Below are 27,658 nucleotides of genomic sequence, written 5' to 3' on the forward strand. Positions count from 1 at the left end.
GTTGCCAACGCATTGCAAGTCAATACACCAATCTTCCTATCCGAATATTTAACACCATTCAACCAGAATCTGTTGTACCAAGCAAGAAAAGCAAAAACAGAAAAAAATTACCAATTTTTGTGGATCAGAGATGCCAAGATATTCTTGAGAAGTCACAAACTTCAAAGCCGATACAAATTAAAAGCTCAGAAGACATAGAAAGGCAGCCACAGTGAAAAAAAGTCTCCTAATTAGTTCAAAAAGAAGACCACTATAAAAATGAATGTGAACCATCAATACAGATGCAATAACACCAGAATATATCGGCAATTTTGCTTTGATCAGACCTTTCAGATCATTCATTTGACCTCCCAAACATCAGCCTACTTCCAACACAGTAATCAAATCAATAAAACAAAAATAAAAAATCTAACCGGTGTCATCCTCAGATAAGCTTATTAAAAAGCTCTGAGGATGCAAGCAGAAACATTACGTCTCAACCGAGATCAACAGAAAAAAAAAAATTTATTACATTGAAGTGCTGTAGTTATAGCGCTTAAATACATTAAAAGCAAAAATTGTAAAATATATATAACCTATTGTTATCTTATAAATGCAGTTAAACAAAAAAGTAATCTTATCCAATTGCAAACTATAAATTACCATCCATAATAACTATTATTAACACATTATACAAAAAATGGTGATTGCATATTGTGCATTTACACGTTTTGTAAATGCACAATATGCAATCATAACTTTAATAAAAAAAATACTATTATTATAAAAAAAAATTATACAATATCTGTATGGAGCCCAGAGACTACTGTGGGAGACCCACACTACCTACTATACACACAATAAGTTCATTGAATTAATTAATAATTTGAATACACGTGAAACAATTTCCAAAGCAATGTAGAAAATATAAATATAAAATGTCATTACAGGAGTTTGGATGTCCAATATAAGGCTTGATAGATATTTAGAAAGAAAATATGTATGAGAGCTTCCACTATTGGATGGAGGGGATGTACATTTTAGTACTTTAGGCACTCCATATAATCTGAGTGTGATCAGTGTTTTGATTTCAGTTTTTTTTTTTTTTTTTTTAAAGATCTTTTGTCAGTTCAAAAGTATTAGAGATCATATCATTGGTTTTTTAAGTGTGATGATCAAGTGGGATTGTGGTCCATTTCTGAATGCATAGAATAATCCGATAACATGGAGGCGATCTTGTCATAATCCACACTTTAAAATGACTGTTGAATTCCCTTTATGTGCTTTAAGCACAATGATTTCAACATTGCACAAAAATTTCTTAAAGCGTCTTTCTTTAATAATATTATAGTTTAAAAATGAATGCTATGATATTATTTTTTGGAGTTTATTTCCAAATGCATATTCAAGTACAATTCCATATTCCTATATATATCTGATCCACATATGAAAGGCCACAAGGCCTATAGTACATTAGTGCCATGTGTTGTGTGGGCAAGAAGAAAGGAGGAATCTTTTCACATTTTGCCTGAACAGCCGAGGGTTGTAATCTTTGGGGAGGGAGAGTGGAGGAGACTGTTCCAAAGGACAGAAATAGAGGGAATAAAAGAGGAGGCAGTGAAGTTGGTTTTGTGAGTTTCAAGATGGAGTGTAAAAGATGTTGGTTACCAGTGGCTCATTTTAATGATTTTGAAGGAGAGTGGAGAACAATAGTGGCCAATTCAGCAGAGCACTGTCCATAAAAGTATCTGTAGAAGAGACATAAGGCAGAAACTGAACTTCTGTGAGAGATGGATCATTAATTAGCCAGATTGCTCTCTTCTGGATAGAATCAAGCAATGTTAGAGAGGATTGAAGCAATGTTAGAGAGGACTGCAGCCAAGGAGAATTGAAGCTGTATTGCAGGATAGTGAAAGGAGCTCATTTGAGGCTATTTGGTGTGAGATTGAGACTGGCAGAATAAAATATACAGTTGGGTGCTGCTATAGACCAGGTGATGGAATAGATGGTGGAGATGGTATGCATAAACAAATTGATGAAATGAGTGGAAGGAGGGTAATTATTATGGGGGATTTCAACTATGGTAACATTGATTGGAAGGAGGAGAGGACACATGTGAGGAAGGAAATGGATTTTATTCAATTATTAAGGGATAACTATCTGAGATAGCATGTAATTGAAAATACTAGGGGTGTGAGAGTGCTTGACTTGGTAATAGCATCTCACAATTTGACTGTAATGAATATGACCATGTTGCCACCTATTGGTGAGAGTCATCATAAGGTCTTGACCTGGGAAGTGGCTAAAGGTGTGGAATTTTTGATTAAGACAGGGTACATGTGGAATTACCGTGCTAGCAAGTTTGACAAGCTTAGGAGATTGCTTGGATCAGTGCCATGACATGTACAACTGCAAGGGCTGGACGTCGATAGAGCATGGGAAGTGGTCAAGGAGCATTTACAGGAGGTTATGGCTGATTGTATACCTAGGGTCCGAATAGTAAAACAAGTAGAGGTTAAATGGATGAATAACACCATTAAGCTTGAGCTGCAATAAAAGAAACAACTGTGGAGGGAATTTAAAGAAAGCGGTGACCTGCAGGCACACGAACGGTATAAAGTGCAGGCCAGAAGGGTACCGAGTATGGTAAAAACAGCAAAAGCCGATTATGAAAGGAAACTAGCTATGCAAGCAAAAGAGAATCCCAAACAGTTCTTTCAATATGCTGCAAGCAAAAAAAAAACTGTACATGGCAAAATGATTTTAAGGAATGATGATGGTAAGGAGGTCACTGAACCAGTCGATATAGTGGAGTTACTGCACACGCACTTTGCAAAAGTATATCATCCAGGTGGTGACATTGAAAAAATGAAGGAACCATTAGTTTATACAGGAATTGTGATGAATGAAGTGGAGGTGAATAGTCTATTACAGAACCTTAATGTGAATACATCTGTGGGATTGGAAGGTATACCGGCACGGGTGTTGCGTGAAGCGGCTAAAGAATTATCAGTGCCCTTGACCATGTTGTTTAATCAGAGTCTCGGGTCTGGTTTAGTCCCGAAGGCGTGGAAAGAGGGGAAAATAGTCTCACTGCATAAAGGAGGATCCAAGACTATGGTGGCAAGTTACCGACCAATCAGCATATCAGGAGTCGTCAAGGTCTTGGAGAAAGTGGTCAAGGGAAAAATACAGGAATGGATTGATGAAAATGAGATACTGTACAGGAGACAGCATCGCTTTGTGAAGGGTAGATCATGCCTCAGTAACTTGCTCAAGTTTTATAACAAGGTGACGACAGAACTGGATAAGGGAAATGGGTTTACAGTGATACTGCTGAACCTGGCAAAAGCGTTTGACAGGATACCACATGGAATTCTAATCTGTAAACTACAACATATGGGAATGGATATAGGGTTGGTGAGATGGATAGGTGGGTGGTTGATGGAGAGATATCAAAGAGTAGTTTATTCAGGAGTAGAGTCCAAAAGATGGCCTGTGACTAGTGGTGTGCCACAGGGTTCTGTTCTTGGACCGCTGCTGTTTAATCTGTTCATTAACGATATAGGGAAGAATCTAAGTGTAACAGTTTATTTGTTCGCTGATGATGCAAAGTTGGGTAGGGCGATAGTAAATGCAGAAGATGTCAAAGTCTTGCAGGATGACTTAGATAGATTGGAGTTCTGGGCTAAGGAGAATGGATGTCAATTTAATGTGACAAAATGTAAGGTTATGCATTTTGGGGTGAAAAGATTAGCAGCGGTATACCACATTGGTGGAACTGTACTCCAAGAGATTGATGAGGCCAAGGACTTGGGAGTGTTGGTGGATAGGGAGATGAAGTTTAGGGGGCACATTACAAAAGTAGCTAAATCAGCTCATCAACTCACTTGGTTGTTGAAAAATACTTTGACGAGCAGAGACAAGCAAGTTATTGTACCTCTGTACTGAGCCCTGATAAGACCTCATCTCGACTACTGTGCCCAGATTTGGTCACCTCGGTTCCTTCTTGATGGGGAGGAGGTTGAGAGAATCCAGAGGTGAGTGACTAAGATAATAGCAGGTCTATGGAATGAACCATATGAGAACAGGTTGAAGATTTGTGGGTTGCAGAAACTAGTTGATAGGCGAAAAAGGGGAGATATGATTGAGACATTCAAATTGCTAAAAGGATTCTATAGGATTAATTCAGATGATATTTTTGAGATCAGGACTGGTGGTGGGAGAACTAGGGGACACCTATTGAATCTGGGCAAGAGTGTGGTTAGCAGGGGTGTTAGATCTGGGTTCTTTACTTTTAGAGTGGTAAATGAGTGGAATAAGCTGCCGGAGTCTGTTGTGGGTGCTATGACAGTGAGCGAGTTCAAGGCAAGGTATGATAGATACTGTGAGAATGTCGAATAGTTGTGTGAACATGATGTTTAGGCCTCCCTCGATGAGTCTAAGGACTCCCTGAGTAGCCCAAAATAATAATAATAATAATTTTGATGCTCCATCCCAAATGCGGGAGCAATATTTCATGGCTAGGCAGATTTGGGCTTTGTGTACAGTAAGCAACTGTGAAGTACTGTCTTGTGTGAAAAAGTACACTAAGTTTTTTGGCAGCTGCAGAAGCTATAGTTGAAATGTGGTCGTGCCAGAAAAGATTAGAGGTGAAAGTCAGTCTGAGCAGAGAAATCTCATCATGTTTGGATATCTCAATATTACTGAAGATAAGGAGGAGGGATGCAAGATCTTTCTTGCAAGAGATCAGACAGGACTGAGTTTTGGTGGCATTGAAGTTTACAAGGTTGTCCTTGTTCCACTTTTTTAAATAAAAAAAAAACTGGTTTTAGATACTAGAATCAATATGTAAAAATTAATTATTTAATTAAAAACGTTAACATTTTGACTAGAAATCACCTTGGGCACAAGCATATTGTAGTAAAACTAATCTTCACGAGTCAAGCAAATGTTTGACATGCAAATCCACAAACACATTCTATTATGCTATTCTATGTGGTAGCCGCAGCACACAGACTGACCAATGACATCAGCTGTGTTGCTCACACGCAATGCACAGACCAGTTTAGTCTTGCATACTACCTGTACTATGCAGTACACAACGCACCACAACAGCTCCATTTATTTGAGTTTGATCACAAGCAGGAATAGGAAGTTTATATAGCTTATTATTATTCTTGTTTTAGTTAGTAAAAACAAAAACAATGTAAATAAATTTATTAATATCTATTCTAATAATATAACATTCTTTCATTAGATTTTTAGACCAAAACGAATGTTGCAAACGGAGCTTTGGTATAATTTCCAAAAGGTTGGAAAAGACAAGGCATGCTGAAATCATTGTAATAAAATGTTGAGTTGCAAAGAATCATCTACGAGCAGTCTCCATAATCATCTGAAAGCAGTTCATAAAATAATAATTGGCAAGAAAACAGAAATGATCAACAAGCAAGAACCACCTGGACCCTCCTCCTGCTCCCAAAAACAAGACAGTATTTTTAATTTCGTGAAAAGGAGCAGTTTAGAAGAAATTAAAACAAACTTGCTGCAATGGACGGATTGTCCATTAATAGTATTATAACAAGCGTTCATACGAGAGTCGTTGCAACAACAAGGATATTCATTACCAAAAAACAACTCTCGAGTAATGGATCTCATTCATGTTTTATGACAATGCCAAACATGAAACTATAAATGAACTGGATTGTATTAAGAAGAATGGGAAAAAATTTTCTATAACTTTAGATGAGTGGACTAGCAAAAGAAATTGCAGATATTTGAATATCAACATACACCATTTTGCAGAAGATTTTAATTTGGACTTAGTTCCAATAGCTAGCTCCTGCAATGCTAAGAAAACATTAGAATTTTTAGAATTAAAGTGTTGGGAGACCAGTACGTCTAGCAGCTGAGGCCAATTTATTAACAAGTGAAGGTATATTTGAATTTCTGTTATATGAACTAAAAAATTTAAAGACTGAAATTAGTTCCAAATTATTAAATGCTTTAGAAGTATGAATTCAAGAAAGAAGACAAGTTGGATTAGTAACTCTTTTGCTATATTTGTAAAATAAAGAAAACATTTCAACAAAGAAATTTGGTGTATTTTTACTAGCTTCAAAACTCAATATTATTAAGTTATCTGGAAAAATATTGCCTAGAATATATCCAAATTCTTGTATGAAAACAGATTTCGATGATGAATATATCACAGACGGAGAAACTATTAATCAGGGTAATGCCCTAAAATAAGCCATGGAAAAATCAATTCATAGGTTTCTTGAGGAACCTGAAGAAATAATATCAAATCCGAAGACACCGAAGGCCGAATTTTCAGTATTTGAGGCAATCCATAAAAGAACAATTAAAAAATCAAAAAAAAAAAAAAAAAATCAAAGAATTTAGATTTATTATTTGATACCCTGGAAAACGATAAAACCAAGTTCAGTAGACAGTGAGAGTATTTTCTATTTCAGGAAATTTTGTATCTAGAATAAGATTAAGTAATCATTCAGTGGACATTGTTTTTTGAAATCATATTTCCTGAAGAAAAATACTAAATGAAATAAAAATTATCATTTAGATTTTAGTTTTTGTTTATTTCATTTTGAATGGAGTATATTTTATTTTGTTATATTTTTTTAGTTCCATAAATCTTAAATAAACTGAAAACTTTTAAAATAAGTATAATTTTTTTTTTACTGTTTTGCCGGCCTGGTTAGCGTATCTGCTCTCCAGCCAAAAGGCTGCAGGTTTGAATCCTGCCTGGACATAGATGTTTGTGATTGTCTGTGGAAAAACTAGTGGTGGTAGTCAGCAGTAGATGGCATTCACGAGTTGAGGTCAGTTGGTGGATGTGGTGGAGACAGAGTTGTAGAGCAAGTGCCCTCCCTCGATGAGTCTTTAGACTCCCAGGAGGTGTCAAATAATAATAATATATAGGCAGCCCTCAGTTTACGACAGTTCAATTTACGCCAGATGCCTGCACGTGCTTTCTTACTGTAGTGTTTACTGAGCTACTACGACGTATATGTATCAAACCTAGTTTTGCTGTTGAATCTAATTGTTTCATTTAATTTTTTTTTTTTTACATACGTATTTAAATTGAAAAAGTACGTAATTACATACCATGTCTGATAAAAGAAGTGCAGAGAAGTTAGCAGAACTTGGTATTAAGAAAGCGCGGAAATTAATTACACTTGAAAAGAAGATGGAGGTGATTCGAAGAATGGAAGATGGGCAGACGCATGCTAATGTCTATAGAAGTATGAACTTACTTCCATCGACTGTTACTACAATTATGAAAAATGCAGATAGAATAAAACACTCTGCACATCAATCTACAGCAATACTAAATGCAAAACATATAGCAGGGGTAAACTTCATGAAAAAATAGAAAAATTATTATCATTATGGGTGGATGACTTGAACGGTATTCAGAGAAAAACATTCCTCTGATGCAGGCTGTTATAACTGAGAAAGCAAAAACAATTTCCGAGGATCTTAAAAAGACAGATGGAGGTGAAAAAACATTTTTAGGAAGCAAAGGTTGATTCATGAGATTTAAGTCTTGAAGTAAGTGTCATAGTGTCAAATTATGTGGTGAGGCGGCAAGTGCAGATGTTGTGGCAGTGACTGCTTTTCCTAAAGAATTTCAAGACTGTGTAGAACACAGTCTTGAAATTCTCATTTGATCTCATTTTTAATGTTGATGAGACTGGGGTCTACTGGAAAAAATTGCCATCACGCACATTCATTTCCTGTGAAGAACGTTCCGCTCCAGGTTTTAAAGCTGCAAAAGATAGACTTACGCTTTTGTTGGGTGCAAATGTCTCAGGAACTTTGAAGCTTAAACCAATGTTGGTGTATCATTTACAGACACCATGCACCTTCAAGGGTCTAAAAGCCATGCTGCCAGTCTACTGGAAATGGAACAAGAAAGCTTAGGTTATACAAGACGTTTTTATAGATTGATACACAAATTATTTATTTTTGTCCTACTGTGCTTTGCTTGTGTAAAGAAAGTGATTTGCCAGCCAAGGCATTGCTTTTCTTGGATAATGCCCCTGGGCATCCTTAAAACCTTGCTGAAGTAAGAACACCATTGGATGTCAAGGTTGTTTACATGCCCCCAAACACAACATCGCTTTTGCAACCGATGGATCAGGGGATTATATCAATCTTCAAAACCTATTACCTCTGTATAACATTTATGAAAATGGTAAGCGTCTTGGACACTTTAAAAACTTTAAAGACTATTGGTGGTCATTTGATATTTTGAAGGGCATTAACAACATCAAGGCAGCTTGGAATGAAATGTCAGCAAAGTGTTTAAAAGGAGCACAGCGAAAACTTCTTCCAGCATTTATGCACGACTTCGAGGAATTAGAGCAAGAGGAAAACGTTATTGAAGACGTTGCCAAGTTTGCGCAAGAGGTGGGATCGGAAGATGATAAACCACTTTCCAATGAACACTTAAAAGAATTAGCCGAACAAATAAGTCAACATCCAGAGGAGGAGAAAGAAAACGAAGGTCCTCTGAGAGATATAAAAATGGCCAATTTACAGCATACCCTTACAAGCATAGAGACATTGACTGATGAACTCTGTGAAATGGACCACGATTGGGAACAGAGTGCAAACATAAAAATTAATGCACTCATATCTATTCGACCTTACACTGAACTCCTAAAAGAAAGAAAATCTAGGTAGTTAACACTGAATACTTTTTTTTTTAAAAAAAATGCAGGTGATCCGAAACCAGGAATTTCAACACAGAAATATGTAATATCTTTTCAAAGTTTCATATATTTTGTATGTAATTTTATTTTATTTTCATTATTAATAATTTTATTTTAACAAATATATATGTATGTATTATCAAAGTTTTAAATATAATAATGTTACACATACTTCATGTGAATATTTTTTGACTGTACGGAACATAACTTTGTACCTCCAATTAAAATTGGGTTCATTTTACGCCTGTTTTTTTCAGGAACAGAAGTGAGATGTAAACCGAGGGCTGCCTGTGTATATATGTATATATATACACCCAGGCAGTCACTGTGTATATTTACACCCACTCATTCCAAGGCTATATGGTCTCCCTAAGGTACATAAAGAAAACTACCCACTGAGACCTATAGCAGACAGCATTGACTCACCCACCTACAGGTTATCTAAATATCTGGCATCATCGTTAAAAGCTTATGCAGGAAAATTTTCTTCTTATATTAAAAATTCAACAGATTTTGTCTCTAAAATCAAAGACTTAAAACTTAAGTCTTCTGACATCATGGTGAGCTTTGATGTGGTAGCACTCTTTACCAACATTCCGACACAAGAAGTTCTCCATCTTTTAAAGAACAAGATTTCAAATAAAATGTTCTCTCTACTATCTCACTGTGTAAATTCTAGCTATTTTGAATTTGAAGGTAAACTTTATAAACAGGTCAAAGGATTAGCAATGGGAAGCCCCCCCCCCCTCTCCTATATTAGCCAACATTTTTTTCGAGGATTTTGAACAAAAGGCAATCTCCTCTTCTAGTTTAAAACCAAAAATTTGGCTTAGATATGTGGACGATATATTCCTCATATGGGAACATAGTATTGAGAATCTTCACAGTTTCTCAACCACTTAAACAAGCTCCATCAAGATATCAAATTGACCATGGAGGTTGAAGAAAATAGTTCCCTCTTCCTAGATGTTAAACTCACCAAGATGCCTGAGTCCATAAAAGTCTCTACATTTAGAAAGCCGATACACACAGACAGATATCTGCATGCGTCCTCACATCACCATCCAGAGCAAAAGTTGGGTATTATATCAACTCTAGCGAATCGTGCAAGATCTGTACTGTCAGATGAAGAAGAACTAAAAAAAGAACTACACCATCTTAAATGGAACTTTAAAAGCAATGGCTACTCTTTAAAAAGTATTAACAAACAATTATTCCACCGTCAATGTAAAGACACAGGAGGACTCCAAAGGTTATATCTCCTTGCCATATATCAGCATGCTATCCAAAAAAACTGAGTAGAATCTTAAAGAAGTTTAACATACAAACGTGCTTCTCGATTCTTAAAATAAGATCAAGTTTCAGCAATTACAAACAATCTCACAACCTTCTAGAATTCCAAGGTGTATACAAAATCACATGTGAGTGCAGAAAACCTTACTATGGCCAAACGGAGAAATCTATCCTCCTACGTCTCGAGGAACACCAGAGTGACATTGCTTACAAGAGAACCAGGGATACTGCCCTATCAAGTCATGTCCTGTTTTCAATAAACACAAATAATGAAAGCCGCCAACATGAAGTAAATTGGACAACAACTTCAAACCTGCACATTTGCCACGATGAGGTAGAACGCGCATTGTCAAGTCAAAAGAAATTACCTTGGACCCTCTTCATATGAACAATAATCTCAGCTATAATTTGCCTGACTCCTTCAGCTCTACTGTCAGATACTGGAGATCTCGTGGATCCACACACGCACAGGTGTACAACAATAGAACTTTAACACGGACTATAGCAAGTTCATAATAACTGTAATTTACAGTCGAATTTATAGCTTTAGAGTATCTCAATGTTTTTTTCAGTGTCTATTAATAGCTTTCTATGTTCTTAACACCTGATGAAGTCGATCCCGACGAAACATGTTGCATATCCAATAAATCTCAATTTGTTATAATTCTCGGATTTTTAGTCAGTTTTTATAAAAAATGTGTATATACATATATACATATATATATTTTTTTTCCTCTAAAAATTCGTAAACTGTTTTTTTCAAAAGTCAGTTTTTGTATAAAGCTAGGAGATCTGAGTTCAGGTCACTGGTCATAGTAGATCTTGAGGATTCTAATAATTGAGTACTACAAAGTCTGTCAAATGAAAAGGAAGAATGGAGTGTACTGTCATCAGAAAGCTATGGACAGAACTGGAAGTCTGAGAGAGCAAGTCATTTATATACAAGAGGAAGAGAACAGATGAAAGAACAGACCCCTGCATTGGGAAATCTGAGAAGGGTAGACCGTTCACCATGACATAGCAACCAGTGAGAAAGTTGGCAATCCAGTTGTAGAACGATGTCCGTTTGTTAAGTAGGCCTATGTGCCAAACCCAATCAAATGCCTTTGAAATGTCGAGGGCAACCACGTGAGTTTCTCCAAATTTCTTCATGGCTTGAGTCCAGAGGAGAGTTATGATGTGATGATTAGTTTTAAAGGCAAGAAGATCAGCTGTAGACAGGGAGTCACAAAATCCATACTGTTGGTCACTGATTAGTTAGTATGACTCTAGGTGATTCAAGAGTTGTGTAAAATCTCATATAAAAAAAAAAAATTTTTTTATGTCGATTTTACATGGGAAATTAAATTTACATAAAATACTTGTAATTAACTTCTCACTTTACTGTATGAAATCTGGTAACAAATTGTTAGAATATTTAAATAAGAACCACTAGAATTGTAACTAAAATTAAGCTCAGACAGGATTAAGCAAATAGACCTAAGGCTAACGACAATCGTGAAGGTCACCGGATTACGAGTTTTCCCGCCAAACCCAACGATGGTGTGGGTGATGGGGAAACCCTCCAGTAAATCCGGGGGGATTTAATTTGAAGAGCCAAGGTTGGGAGAGTGATATAAAAGGCAGAGATTGAGGGGCAATAGGTGGGGGGGGGGGGATCTTGTTTCGAAGTTTTGTTTCCTGTGCCAAGCCTTCCCGAGGATGGGGGTAGTGACATTCTCACGAGTAGAGGTTCCAACGAAGATGGGAAGTTTGATAGCAGCATCGACAATCCTTTCTAGATGTCCTACAGTATGATTCTTCTATGATCTACGCGTATGCTGTATTATTCTAGTGTGCCTGTTTGAAAGTTTAGCAGGGAAGAAGCGGAACGTGCTTGTAGGCCTTTAAGATTTAGGACTATGTGATGAACTGACAAGCTTGAAGTAAAACGTTTTATGAATTATCCTAGATTGTGAAGTTCAAACAACGAATGTTGGTTCTGTTATCTATTAGCACAGATAGTACTAGAGAAGTTGGAAAGCCGTACTTCTGTTTGAATGCGAATAGTAGTATATAGAGTTCTAAAGATTTGCTAATGTTGTGTAATGCTAAAATTGAATGTGGTTTAAGTTTTGCCTTTCCTTCTGTTTATAAAGTGAGTGAAGTTAAAAGTGTAATAAATTCTATCCAAGTGTCTGAAAATTTATGTGTATTTATATGCCTTTGTCTTAAAACTTGAGCGAAATGCTTAAATGATCGTGTGGAGAATTAGATTTGTATTGTGATTTGTATTGTCTCTATTGTGCTCTTGCTGCCTAGGTTAGAACCAGACACGTGATATGTACTGTTTGAGTTTTGTAAATAATTTGTCTTAGAATGAATAAACATGTTTGTTTTGTTAATAGTTTGCCTGATCTTATTTTGCCAATGCACTGTCTCATAAAAATATCGAACCTGTGTGACCTAGGAATAGTAATAGCCACGACTGATCAAAATATAGGAGTTGCTTGAGAATAGAGTTAATTTAAGATTATTTTCATGCTTATCTGAATGTTTCTCTTGTATGTAAGGGAAAGAAAAACAATTCTTTTACGCAATCCTTAATGACGCAGTCGGGGGAAAAAAATTTTTTTTTTTAGGATCAATACAAGAGAAATACAGCAAGGTAGATTAAGGAATTGGTTCCAGCCAGAAGTTTTTCCTAAGTCTACACTTCGAGTATGTGAAATAGCATACTTACGGCCTTCAGGAGGGGGGGGGGGGGAAATAAACAAAGATTATAGACTAAAGGATTAAGAATAATTGAACTAGCTAGCAACTACGATATTAATGGAGTAAGAAAAATATTATACATAGCGCAGTAGTATCACATCATTAAGTAAAAATATCACACATAAAATATAAATAAAATATATTTACATAATTTTTGATGACCTCTATAATTTTAGATAGAACAGAAATGAGAGCAGTTGGACGGTAGTTCATTGGTTGACTTTTATCGCCTTTCTTTGGGATGGGCTAGATGCGGACCTGCTTCCATGTTGTAGGGTAGATGCTAGTTGAACAGGATAGATTGAAGAGGCAATACAGGATAAGTGTTAGTTCTGGGGCACAATCGGGAGGGGGGTAACTACTGATTGCAACAATTGCCTCTGTTTTCTTCCGATATTTTTGCAGATAATATACAATGGCATAATCATAAAATGGAAACATCACTATATATTCGCATATACTTTAATTTGGAGTATAAAACAGCTCATTCGCGTAATAAGATTTTTAAAAGTAAATGTTTCACACACACACGTGCAAATTTCACATCACAGATTTATATCTGTGAAAAAACTAATATTCATAAATATTAGTTTTAAATGAAAATTCTGACTAAACAACTTGAAAATGGTATATGACATAGATTGATGAATGTGTAAAAAAGATGTGGAAGGGATATGTTAGATAGTTAAATGAGCTCCCACAAGATTCGTGTTATGAGTGAAACACAGTCAGCATTACTCTGTTACAAAATAAAACAGAATAATGATTAAAAATTAATTTGTTTCAGTCTTGAAATGAGACTGAAAAGTCAACTCGTACTGAATAATTTATTTCCAACTTAGGTGAATTTCATTTAGTAAGTATTGACTGTAGTTAAGATTATGGAGAGTGCAGTTTTGGACAGGAAAAAAAAGCAAAGGTTAATTGTTGAACAGATTAGTAGAATATGCCCATGTGTAATTAATAAGAGCAAACTGTAAAACTCGATTTTACAGAGGTCAAGTCTCATGAGATTGTTACAAAAATAACCTTGTATGTCTCTATATATTTTATGCTAAATATTAATGTAAATAACCCTATGGAAATTGACTGTACTTACTGCTTTAACAAAAATTTCTAGCATGTAAAAAAACAAAGGCAATGCTTTGCCACTGGAACTTTGTATAATAGCTATGTATAAGGGCATAAGAAAGTTGTTTACGATTTAAGTGTATAAGAAAGTCGTTTGCGTATAAACACCTTTAAAGTTAGTGTCAAAGAGATCGGCAAGGGTCAGATAAGTTTCAGCTGCACGACAAAATAGGATTAAAGGAGTGCACGGAGGAGAAGAAAGAACGGGTTGGTCTTAACAGAAGATCAAGGAGTCGTGCTGAATTCTTCGGGGGTTACAACCCTTCGCGCAAGGTCCCGGAAAACATGAAATAAAAGGGACTGAGCCGAACATCAGGCGTTATCAGAGTCAGCAGTTAGAGGCAGAAGTTCCAGAAGTAGGATCTAGAGGACCGGATGTTATGACGAGCCCATGCCAGAGGAGAATAGCTGATGTAAATACCCGAGGCAGTGTCGGTCGGATGTATTTTTGCCATGGGGGGGTCAACTGAAGCCAAAAGCCACAGAGCGATCTTCAAGCCTGTATGCTGAAACCTCTTGTCTGAGCTTTTCGAGTACTGGAAAATTACAGTCCAAGGCCCGCTAATATCCCAATGAAGTGCTCCCTGAAGCAAGACTCTCCAGACAGAAGCCTAAGGCCCGAGATGAAAGGAAAAGCATAGGGATTTTAGGACCTTTGGATGAGTGTGCGACACAGAGCCTCTGTAAGTTTGTTCCATCTTTTGTTGTACATTCCTTTTGTAATCTAGGAGATACGTTATAGATGGATTGATAAGAAATAGTAATAAGAAGTGTCTATATGAGAGTCCTCTGATTTGTTATTAATTGGAATATAATTTGTGAGATAACTTGGCATAGCTAGCTAACCTCTTTGTGAGTAAATTAGTTTCAATAATTTGATTTAATAAGCAGAGAAGTAATTGAGTAATTATATTGCAGTCATTTAGTATTGAAAAGGGAAAGTTTGTTTCTTTATGCTAAAAGTCTAACTGATAGGTAGAGAGAGTAACCTCCCTATCATTTAATTAATGTAAATAAATGTATTTTAATTATATGCCAATAGTGCCGCCTGATCTTTTATTTTACACTGCACTGTTCCTAAATAAACTTGGATCTGTGAGCGAGAAACAACTAAGACATTTAAAGTGTAGTTTACGTACTTGAGAAACCACAACTGTTTATGTAAACTTTATTGAAGGAATTTATGCTAGTAAGAGAGAGATCTACCAGATGCATTACTGAGTCTTATGCCAATACAGAAATACTGGTGGTGCAGTCTTAACAAATAAATTTTCCAGTGTTCATAGGCATACGACTAGTAAGTACGAAAGGTGGATAAACATAGTACGCAATAGAATAAGTAAGAAAGGTTATTAAAGAAATATAGCACTGTTAATTAGAATAAAGATATTACAATAGTGCAGTAACCAAACAAGCTTAAAATATAGACAAACAGCATTCGTTAAATAACATCATTCGTTACAAAATAACCAAACAATATTCACATATAATACAATTTGAAACAGTGATTTATAAAAACAAGAACTCTGTTTAACTTGAAACAAAGTTAAACAGAGTTCTTGTTTTTACAAAAAAAAGCTTTTTCAAGCTTTTTTTGTTTTTTTCTTTTCTTTCATCTTGCTCATGAGCAGATAGCAATCACTTCGTATATCAAAATATCATTGAGGAGAATTTAGAAAAATGAGGGTGACTAGTGAAGTACCTCAGGGTTCTGTACTAGGACCACTACTCTTTGATTTGTATATCAATGATATAGGGAAAGATTTAAGTGAAATATTCAGTTGTTTGCTTATGATGCTAAAGTGGAGAGGACTATAGTTGATAAAGGTGATATAGATAACTTGCAGGAGGATTTGAATAAATTAACATTGCATACAGAGGATAATGACTGTCAATTTAATGTTACTGAATGTAAGGTTACCACTTCAGGTTGAAAAGGTTGCACACTGTGCAGTAATATAAATTGCAGGAAATCGATGAGGCTAGGGACTTGGAGATAATGGTACACAGAGTTGAAGTTCAGAGGGCATATTGCAAGAGTTGGTAAAATAGCTCAAAGGATTATTTGGATGCTGAAAAACACTAACAAGTAAAGATAAGAAGTTATTATCCCTCTTTATAAGACTATGATTTGACCGCATCTTGACTACTGTGTACAGATTTGGTCTTCTGGGTTTCTTGGAGATCGGCAAGTTGTAGAGAGGATTCAGAGATAAGTGACCAAGCTGGTGACAGGTCTATGGAATGCTACCTATTAGGACAGGTTGAGGGTCTGTGGATTACAAAGTTTAGTTAATAACAGAAAAGAGGGGAATGAATGAGTGGAATATAGATTGTCAATTTTAGTTGTGTGCACTCTGACAGTGAATGAGTTTAAGGAAAAGTATGAGAATTTTTTTGTGTATACAAGTTAATGTAGGTTTCCCACAATGTGTCTGAGGACTCCATGGAGATACCATAACATAACAATACCTCTCCTAAATGTTTCAAGTAACACTATTAAAATAGCCTTTACATCATGTGAAATGTTCAGGTATATAATTCCACTAAGTTAATTCATGTAGTGTGAAAGAAACTTATTCCGATACTACTTAAAAGAAACTTATTCTGCTTAGCTACTTAAGGATTAAAGAGGGTGTTGTGCAAATAAAAATAATATAAATGTGTCTTATTTTGTATTACAATTGTCGTGAGGGCGCGCAGAACTAATCCTAACAATTCATTCCACTCATTCGCCAAGAAAGTCTAGTCTACACACACTAATCGCACTCTTACACAACTTCCATGGATGATTCCTAGTTTGCTGACTATCTGTCATATATTGAAAAATTTCTTTTGCATGAATTTTATAAATTCCTCTTTAATATCTTATAAGTTCTTATGTCTCCTCTTCTCTGCCTATCAACTAAACTTTGTAACCTGCATACCTTCTTCCTATCCTCATAGTAAACATTCCACAGACATGTCACCAGCTGGTCTCTGAATCCTCTCTACTAGATCCTGATCCCTAACAAAACAAGGTAACCAAATCAGTGCAGAATAGTCAAGATATGATCAAATCATAGCCTTATAAAGAGGAATAATAATTTTCCTATCTTTATTTGTTAGAGTGATTTTCAACATCCAAGTAATACTTTGAGCTATTTTGAACAGGTTAAATACAAAAGTTTCTCACACTTTTGTATTTAACCTGTTCACCTTTTCTTTCATTCTCCTGCCTGCTGTACTACACAATCATTTCTCCAGTCTCTTGACCTCCCATTTTGGAAGGTAGAGACTGCAAAGCATGCTATTTCACTCTTTGTCATTTCATCACCCACATTACTTTCAGCCACTTCTTTCATACTCCCATTCTGTGCACTATCACCTCACTACTTTCACATTCTCCAAAGCCCTTTTGCTATCTTTCCACACAACTCTAATTTCTTGCACTCGCACACAAAACATTTATGACAAACTCTTTCCAATCTCACTGTCATATACCATAACCTGTTCACTCTTGGCAAAAAATCATTAAATGAAATAAACAGTGACAGAAAATGATATAAAACATTCAAGAGATTACAATCAATTCTGGGAGAGAAAAAAAGATGGCAGAAATCCAAAATATATCCCAAGAAGTGGTGCTGCAGGCAGGCAGCTTACAGATGTCTTTTATTTTACTTACTTTAGATTGTAAAGGCGTGTGTGTGTGTGCTTGTGAAAATTAATGTACAATATCATTCAGAAAGCATTTTTCATGGCAGCATATGAGAAAAATAATGGCCAAGGTATCTTTGTTCACCTAGTTTAGCATGAGGGATTTCGTAGAATGAAGTGGGTGCGTATGTTCCATATACTCGTTATCAAGAGAATAGTTTATAGTATAAAAGTGAGAGAGAGTGTCGGAAATGTTTCTTGCGTGAGTGCAAGAAATGCAAGACATGGAAAGCAGGAGAATGAAGCAACTAGTATTAAGGATGTAAGGCAAGATAGCAAAAGTGTTATAGAGAATGTGGAAGTAGTGAATGATAGCATGCAAAATATGAATGAGTGTATGAAAGAGGTGGTGCAGATAATGACGTGAAAGTAAAGAGTGAAATAGTGTGCTTGTGTGGCATCCTCACAGGACAAAATTAATAAAATATATTTATTAATTTATTTATATTTGCTTGTAATATTTAATTTTATCATCAACAATCTTATACAATTCTCTTATTTTGTATAAAAAATAATAAAAACCCATCTTGTAGCACTTAGGAGGGCAAAGGACACTAGCAGCACTGTGTTTACCACAGTGTCATGTTGCTACGCGCGCAAGCAGATGCACGTCGTAGTGAGATGCAAGCTATTAGTGTAATGCAGCACTGTCCATCACGCAGTTCCACTGTTGTTTATATGCAGTTTGCACCAGTAGTAGAGGGTTCATAGTGCTTATTGTGTTTATGGAGTAAACACGATATATCCCATGATCAACAAAGAAAAGCTGGAAACTGAACTTCCAGTATTCTACAGTAGACCCGACATGCATGATTATTGTAAATTAATCGACTTGTTAAAATTTATAACAGAAAATAATTTAGATTGTGTTCTTAGTGAAATTACTGAATTGATAAAAATTCTCTTGACAATTCCTATGATTACATCAAAGCCCGAACACTGTTTTTCAACATTAAAGAGAATAAAAACATTTCTGAGGAGCACTATGAATTAGGATAGGTTAAATGCACTTGTGATGATTTCAACGGAGAAAAAAATTCCTCAACAGTCACACAAACATCAAGGAAAAAGTTATTACTTTTTCACTCGAAACAAAACAAGAATATATTTTATTTTTAAGTAATTTTGAATTATACCAAACTGTATAATTTTATCAATAATAAACAATATTTTTTCATGTTTAATTTTTTTTGAAATTTTTACCATAATTTTGATATATTAACCAAACATATATACTTTGTACTTACAGTGTGTATGCATATTTCAAAAGTTGCAGCACCCCCATGATTTCAAGCCACCACTGGTCATTACACAAGGATAATTGGAGTTACAAGCAGATGTTGAAATGCATGCACACAAATGCAGGAGTATCAGAAATAAAGGAGAGGAGTTTTGGGCATTCATCAGCTCTACTTGGCCAAAACATTACAGGCATTGGGGAGACATGGTTGACAGAAAATGATATAGTTACAAGCATAGAATGTACAGGGTATTGTATTTTTAGGGAGGATAGAGGAAATAGGACAGGAGTTGAAGTATTATTGATTATACATGAAGAACTTTAACAAAATTAGAAGTGGATTTTAAGTCTGTGGAAGATGGTTCATTTGAGGCTATCTACAAGACAGAGGCCAACAGAACAGAAAAACACAACAGAAAGTATATTGCTGGCTGCTGGTATACACCGAAGGATCCACAGGAAGATGTAAATGCCATGCATCAGTAGATTAGCAAGAGTGAAGGCCGAGAAATTAATATGGAAGACTTCAACTATGGGGGCATAGATTGGAGGGAAGAAAGGACACATGGTAGGATGGAAGTGGAATTTATTCAGTTGCTTAAGAATTACCTAAAACAGCTTGTCATGGAAGGGACCAAGAGTTCCTCAAACCCCTGTTCTCCTTTTATGTACCCATGACTAGGGGCGACACTCTGCTTTAGGTAGACAAGAGTGACTATGAAGTCTTGTTCTGGGAAGTTGCTAAACACGTGGAATTCTCTGTCAAGAAAGGGTTTATGTTGAATTATAAAGCTGGTAATTATGACAGACTTAGGAGGCATCTTGGAATAGTGCCATGGATCAGAATACAATAGACTATGATAGAGCAACAGCATAATTAGATAAGGGAAATGGCTACACCATGATACTTCTGGATAGTTTTGACATAATACTGCATGGAAAACTATTACAAAAGTTGGAGCAAACAAGAATAGATATGAGAATAAGAGGGGGGGGGGGGTGACTGACAGACACCAGAGAGTAGTAGACTGAGTGGAAGCTAAGAATGAGTACTAGTGGAGTACCTCAAGGTTCTGTACTTGAACCACTACATTTTTTAATTTCTATATTAATGATATAGAGAAAAATTAAAGGGAGATATTCAATTGCTTGCTGATGATACAAATCTGGAGCAATAATTGATAAAGGTGGTGTATATGTCCTGCAGGATGATTTAAATAAATTGGCATTGTGGGTGAAGAATAATGATTGTCAATTTAATGTTGCAAAATTGTAAGGTTATGCACGTCAGGTTGCAAAGGTTACATACTGTGCATCTCATTGATGGCTAGACTGCAGGCTAATGAGGCTAGGGACTTTGGGGTAATGGTGAATAGAGAGTTGAAGTTCAGAGGGCATACTGAAGTTGGCAAATAGCTCAAAGGATTACTTGGATTGTAGAAAAACATGCTAACAAGTAAAGATAGGGAGGTTATTGTCCCTCTTTATAAAGCAATGATTTGGCTCATGGAGTTGGTCTCTTGTGAATGAGGTGGTGGTGGAGAGGATTCAGAGATGAGTGATAAGCTGGTGACAGGTCTGCGGAATGCTCCCTATGAGGATAGGTTGAAACTGTGTGGGTCGCAAAGTTTAGTAGATAGGTGGTAAAGTGGGTACACAACAGAAACTTATAAGTTATTAAAGGGGTTCTATATGATCAACAAAGTAAAATTTTCAATACATAACAAATAGAGAGAGAACTCAGGTGTGACCTGAGTTCTCTCTCTATTTGTCATGTATTGAAACTTCAGTATCTCTATTTGAGAGACTAGATTTTTTTTACTTGGAGAGTGGTGAGTGGAATGGATTGCCAGAATTAGTTATGTCCCAACTGTGGACTTCAAGGAGAGGTATGATAGGTATTGTGTACATAAAGGTTAGCATGAGTTTCTCTTCTCACAATGAGTCTTTGACTTCATGGATATACCCATGTAATAATAATTCATAAGACCTGGTGGGAAAGTAATTTTGGATGACTGGAGTAGAAATTTTATAATACCAATCCATAAAAAGAGAAATTTTCCTACTTTGTAATCGATGTAAGATTTATGCAAGTATAACTGAGAAGAGGATAAGAAAAATTATGGAAGAAAAACATGTAAAGCAAGGCTTAGGTGTCATTCATTATTCATAATAATCATAAAAATTAAGGATTATTATTATTCATAATAATCCTTAATAGTATCAACAACACCAAGAGGGAAAAAATATATTATCCTAACTAATATTTCACTGATTTTCTATATAGCATCATCAGAGCACAATGATAACTATGACAGACACACAGCACTAAACTAACTAATTGTAGAAACAATTTAAATTGTAACTGACACCTAATGTTAACTTGCACCCTCTATGGGTGGGATAACCACAAAGTTAATTTAGAGAAGTCTGGCTATTAGGTCTTAAAATGATAATCTCCCAGATCTCTGGTAAATTAATGCAACCATACTTGCTGAGAATGGGAAAGTGCTTCATAGCTGATGACGATTCTAAGAACAGCCTCTCAGACCTGTAATGACTTCTATGTAATATAGATACTTTTCTCCATCTAATCCTATGTGAAGGGGTATCCAGAGCTTAGTCTGCCAATCTCATCTTGACACAAAGATGATCTCAGATGTAATTTTTGTGTTCAAGGCAGATGTTAACTGATCTACCAGTCTGTCCAAAGTAGACTAAACTGCACAAGGAACTTTATACACTCCAGGATGTTCAAGAGGATGTAGTTGATCTTCTGTTGAACATAGCTAGCTGAATGAGAGGTTCGAAAGTAGTATGGAGATCATCTCTGCAGAGAAGTTTGGCTATTTTTTCTGATGTACCCTTAACATATGAGATGGGAATGGTTTTGCTATGATCCTGTGTGTTGGGTGTAGGAGGGATGATGGAGGGTGCATGTAATCATTTATTTTATATGGGCTGTAGCCAGTGGCTAAAAAAGTCGGATAACATAGAGAGCGCACCATGTAAAGACATTAGGTGCCCATTACAATTTAAATTGTTTCTACAATTACTTAGTTTAGTGCTATATGCATGTCACAGTTATCAGTTTCACTGGTTTTATACCCAACATCTAATGATGCTGGATATAAAAACCAGTGAAATATTAGTGAATTTAATAAACTTTTTTTTTTTTTTCCTCTTGGTGTTGCTTATACTAATAAGCATTATTACAAATATGGAAGAGAAAGTTGGGAGAAAAAACAAGCTGAATTCAGGCCAAAAAAAAAAGGATCGAACAGATTTTTTATTTGAAGACAAATAATTGAAAATTTATGAAAATATAAGCTCTTCAGAACAGTGCAGTTATATAGATGATATCCTTAAGAAAGACAGCAAAATTAAATATGAAAATAAATAACAGAATAAGCAATGCTGTATGGTATGGAAGGAGCCAGGTGAATAAATTTACATAGAATAAGAAAGAAATTAGTCAAAACACAAAACTAAGAAGTGTTCAAAACGAATATTCACTTATTGATTGAAAGTTGGTTAGGTCTTAAATTAAAGAGTTAACTGAAGACACAACTTCTTAAAAACATTAACTAAAGAGATTACATCAATATCAGAATTGTGTTTAAAATGAACATATTGGTAGCATTCCAAAATGTGTACACAAATAATTTAAGATGGTATGGTCAGTTATCTACCTCCTGTCAACAAGAAGTTATGTAGTACTATCAGCAGTAGTATCCTGTACATCCCTTGAGAATACGAGCAATAATATACCATATCAACTTAATAACTCTGAAACAATACATTAGCAGATACTATAGACATCATTTTGATATAATACCATTGATAAAACGAAAAGAATATTTTCTTATAAATATTAAGCACAACACATCATCACCTGGTTTCATTATTCAACTCAAACTCAGTCTATTCAACATATATTTCATGAAGCAAATTCTCCACAAATCTCCATCCTATTAGCTGTAATATGTCACTGTTATAAGTGTGACAAATCAAAGCCACCACAACTTTCTACAATTTCCCAAAAACATTTCACTCCTAGTGAAAATCACTGATTCAGCAGGGCAGATAAACTAACAAATCACTACTCTTTCTTGAAATGTATCTTTGATATATGTTCATTACTAATGGGTTAAGCAATTTTCTCCCAAATGATTTTAGAATTTTTAGGTACTGAATAAGATTTATATATCTTAATTTTCATTTTTTTAAAGCAATTCTAATAGCATCAATATCACCTCCATCTTCTTCTAAGAACTAATTTTTTGTTTGAATTATCACTCTTGTTATTTTTTTTTTATATCCAAACTTATGGACATTGAAAAGTCATCACCATCATCAAATTCCTGCCATGTATCCCCAAGGGATGTACAGGATATAATAGTACTACATGAAAAATTTACATCATTACTTACTTCCAATCTACAATTTTCCACCAAATCAGTCTGTTACTTATCAAGACTCCAACATTATCAGATCTTATATTTCTATTGCACGTTTTGCTATATCTTGGTCTTCCTCGGGGTCATTTTCCTGCTGACCTGGCAGAGAACATTTGTTTTGCTAATCTTTCCTTGCCCATTCTGTTTAAGTGACCATACCCATCTGAGATTAGCTCTGCTAATGCATTCCTGGATGCTGACAGTGTCAAGTTCTTTCCTAATATCCTCATTTTTAATATGATATTATCATTGATGCCATCTGTTTGTGCCCCTAATCTTTCTCAGAACTCTCATATTTGCAGTCTCTAGTCTTTGGTCAAGTGTTTTACTTCTGACCCAGCTCTCAGATCCACATAAGTTAAAACTGGTTTGAACACTGTCTTATGTACAGCTAATTTAGTATTCTGACTAATTTCTCTCTTATATGAATTTATTCAATTGACTTCCTACCATACCAGCTTTGTTGACTCTGTTGTCTATTTCCATATTTAATTTACCATCTTCACTAAAACAGTGCCTAGGTCGCTGAAATGTTTTACTTATTCCACAGGTTCTCCACTGACAACACAGTTGACATTTTCAATGATTCTGCCTATTTTCATTGTCTTTGTCTTGTTATTGCTGACCTTCATATCATATCTATTACAACAGTTATTCAATTTAGTCAGGGAATCTTGCAGACTTGTAGCGGATTTATTTAGAAGTATCGTCCGCATAAAGCAAAGAGCTGACATTAACATCTCCAATTTTGATATCAGGTTTAATACCACTTTCCTTCATAATGTGATCCATAATATAGATAATGAATAACAGTGGGGATAATGTACATCCTTGTCTGACGCCATATTTAACATTAAACCATCTTCCTATATTGAAAAGTCAATAGCAATAATTACTATAAACAGAAGGAACTATTTCTTTTTCCTTTTCACTTTTTTTTTTTTTTTTAATATATCAAACTGCACTTCATGCTTGCTACACATAAGATGACCTAGCATCATTCAAAGTATATAAACAGGGCCATCCCCAATGTCTTTCACACAGTTTTTAACAAAATATCTTTGCAAAACCACATAATTTTTTTTTTCATCTGATATAAGAGGGCATCAAAAAGAAGCATTAATTATCCATATAGACACACTGTTGAAAAGGAACAATGAATAAATGGAAAGTATCCAAAAAACCAGTAACACAATTATGCACAGAAATTCAAACAGTAGGCTAACAAATATATAAGTAGAAATTTTAGAACAATTATACATTGACAACTGATTAAATTATAGTATCAACAAAGCATACAAAAGAAATATAGTAAAAACTAGAACTAGAAACTGGGATTCAGCCATTATATTTTGGTACTACAGGTGGGTTAAGGGTTACATAAACATCCTGGATTTGAATACCAAAGACACTATCCAATCAGACCACCAAAGGTGGGTTAAGGGTTAGATTGTTAGGCAATAAAACCACCAGCCAATGTTTCCTCTAATTTTTGCAGTCCATGTGCATGAAAAACATTTTTTCACAAGTTTCCAGTTTCAGACTCAGCGTATGCACTAGTGTAATACTTCTCATATGAATGTTGTCCTTTTTTCGTCTAGTTACAACTTGTAAAATTGCAAGGACTAAATTAATTTGCTTGAATTGATGTAGCTACAAAAATGAGACCCATAATAAAAAATACATATATAAGGCGAAGCATTATCCCAATGGAACCAAAGTTGTACAAAACCAGACAACTCACAGTAAAAGTGGAACAGGTCCCAAGCACTTTGCTTCCTTCCAAAAATAGGTACTGTATCTGTTATCAAGCCAATAACAGACACTCTAATCTTAGCCAAAAGGTTGAGAAGCATGTGCTCTCATCAGTTTAATATTTCATACGGGTCTCATCAGTCCACAAGATATGAAACTGGTTTTTTTAAAGGTGGTTGAAATGGGTGTGGCTTATGGCATCATTGCTCCGAGGTGCACTACCTCAAGGGGTCAGATCTCTCCATCAGTTAGAAATGAAACGCACACACACTAAACTGAAACAAAAGTTTCATAACACGATGCATGACCTTAGTGTATATAATAACGTAAAAACGAAGTTAATACAAAACATGATTATTAATATTTAAATGTAGCTTAATTTAAACCATTCAATATCAAATTATATGTATAATACATAAATTAATTTAATAATAATTAATATTTATATGTAATTACATGTAGTAGTTTAAATATAATACTAAACATAGAAAAAACCTCAAACAATAAAAACAAAAATTAAAAAATATTTAATGCCACGAGTTTGCTTGCTGTAAAACATTCTGTCCAACCACAGATGCAAGAACCTTGGCTGACACTGTGCCAAGAAGAGTCAATTCATGTTGAAGGGGAGAAAGGAATAAGGGCATTGTACGAATTCATCACCAACACGTGAAATCACGTACTTTATATGTGAAATTTTCCAGCTTTGTACAAGCAAATAGTTACCACTTTAAAAACTAGAATTTTCATAAAAGAAAAGCTAATTTTCCCAATGTATAATAATAAACACATCACTGATTACCCTATTAGCCTTCTTCTGCCATGTGCGGAAGTGTCTAGAGGTCTAGCATCTGTGGTCTGACAGTAGGAGGACTTATTTTTATTCACAGGAATAAATAGTTTTGCTTACTAAGCCTATTCTTTCAGAAGATGAATGAAAATGTCTCTGTACAGTGAAAAATATCCCCTACCCAACTGACACCATACTGCAAATGCAAGAAAAAAAAAGTGGCTTTACTGTATCAATAAAGTACACAATTAGTCATTTTCAATTAACACAGTGATAATTAGTGTAAATCGGAGACACCCAGAATGAAGATGACCCAACTTTACATAATGATAAACAACTCGGGTACTATACGTTATCATGAAGACAGTACTAATTTTACAATTAGAATCTAACAGATAAGCTTAGGTATTGACAGTTATTCATGACTTAATTTTTTAGCAGTATTAACAACACCAAACAATTTAATCAAAAGATGTTTTATTAACTGCTTATATTTCGCTGAATTTCAAATCAACATCATCAGAGCACAACACACTTGTGCATGCGACAGTGAGTAAGTAAAACACAACTTACTCACTGTAGTGTGTACAAGTGTGTTGTGCTCTGATAATGCCGATTTGAAATTCAGCGAAATATAAGCAGTTAATCTTTTTGATTAAATTGTTTGGTGTTGTTATACTGTTAAAAAATCAAGTCATTTACAATTAGAATTTAAACAAAAACATTTGAACTAACATGCCTTATGTATTTAAAACCTTGAAATGTCCCTGATAAATGTGGAAGGGACATAATATTTCCTGAAGAGAAATGCAGGATGTGACACCACCCAGTGTGAAAGTGTTAAAGCTACAAAATCTAACTCTAATATTATTTCATTTTAAAAAAATGTTGGTCACGAGCTGCTAAACTGATTTCACAAATCCACTAATAGGTTGCTTCACAGTTTGAAAAACACTAGTCTAGACACTAAATAAAATGCTTCTGCAGCTTGCTGATGTCAGCATCAGTTTGCTCACATGGTGCAAGGTAAAAGTAACTAGACTTGTCATGGGGTTGACCATGGGCCACAACACAATTGTGACCCATGGTTTCTGGAAAAATTAAATTGATTATTTTATTTGTATTATAAAATTATATGTTTTGTATATTTTATTGTTAAAATCTTGTTTTCTTAATTTACGAGTTTAGGAATAAGCTTTTTCAAACATTTATTTATTTTTATCGCAAATTTGGTAATATGCAGCAATTGCACTACCCGAAGCAAATTATTTTCCTATGTGACTCAGCAGCACATTTTGTAGCAGCAGTCTGGCTTAGTTGTTTTTCAACAAGTGTAGGTAGGTAGATAATTGTCTACCTTTTGCATATGCTTGCAAACAGATTTGCATTGTGCAACTTTAGTATTTAAATAAATTTTATTTTAAATTCATAATATGGATAAGTTGATAAATCGAAAATGAAAGAATTGAGAAGATGATGGTGAAAACTCAAAAAGTAAAGACAATTTAATTGATTCTGGGATTGCTGCTGCATGTTGACTAGAATGCATGGCTAGAAAAAACAATGCAAAACAAAAATTTGCAATGATGAAATAAAAAAACACACTGACAGTTGAATTCCTTAGTACCGAATAAGAGTTTTTGTTCTCTTAAGGTTTCTGTCTGGTCTCTGAAGAGAACCAACCAGTTCGAAACAGCTGTCAGGCCAGTGAAACCTTAAAAAATGCACTAATAAAATGCAAATATATGGATGCTTGGTCAGCACTCATGTCTTAAGTAGTGCAAACTAAGGCAACTTCAATGTTGAGGATTGT

The 27,658-nt window shown here is 35.1% G+C and overlaps 1 protein-coding gene across 2 annotated transcripts in view; it reads right to left on the reverse strand.

Moving 5' to 3' along the window:
* gpp (DOT1 like histone lysine methyltransferase grappa) overlaps positions 1 to 27,658 on the reverse strand; it is a 282,498-nt gene that overhangs the window by 120,924 nt on the left and 133,916 nt on the right. The window lies entirely within an intron of this gene.

This window comes from Typopeltis vanoorti, chromosome 20 (genome assembly GCF_054136105.1).
Source record: "Typopeltis vanoorti isolate ZY-2024b chromosome 20, IOZ_Tvanoo_1.0, whole genome shotgun sequence".
Taxonomy (NCBI): Eukaryota; Metazoa; Arthropoda; class Arachnida; order Uropygi; family Thelyphonidae; genus Typopeltis; species Typopeltis vanoorti.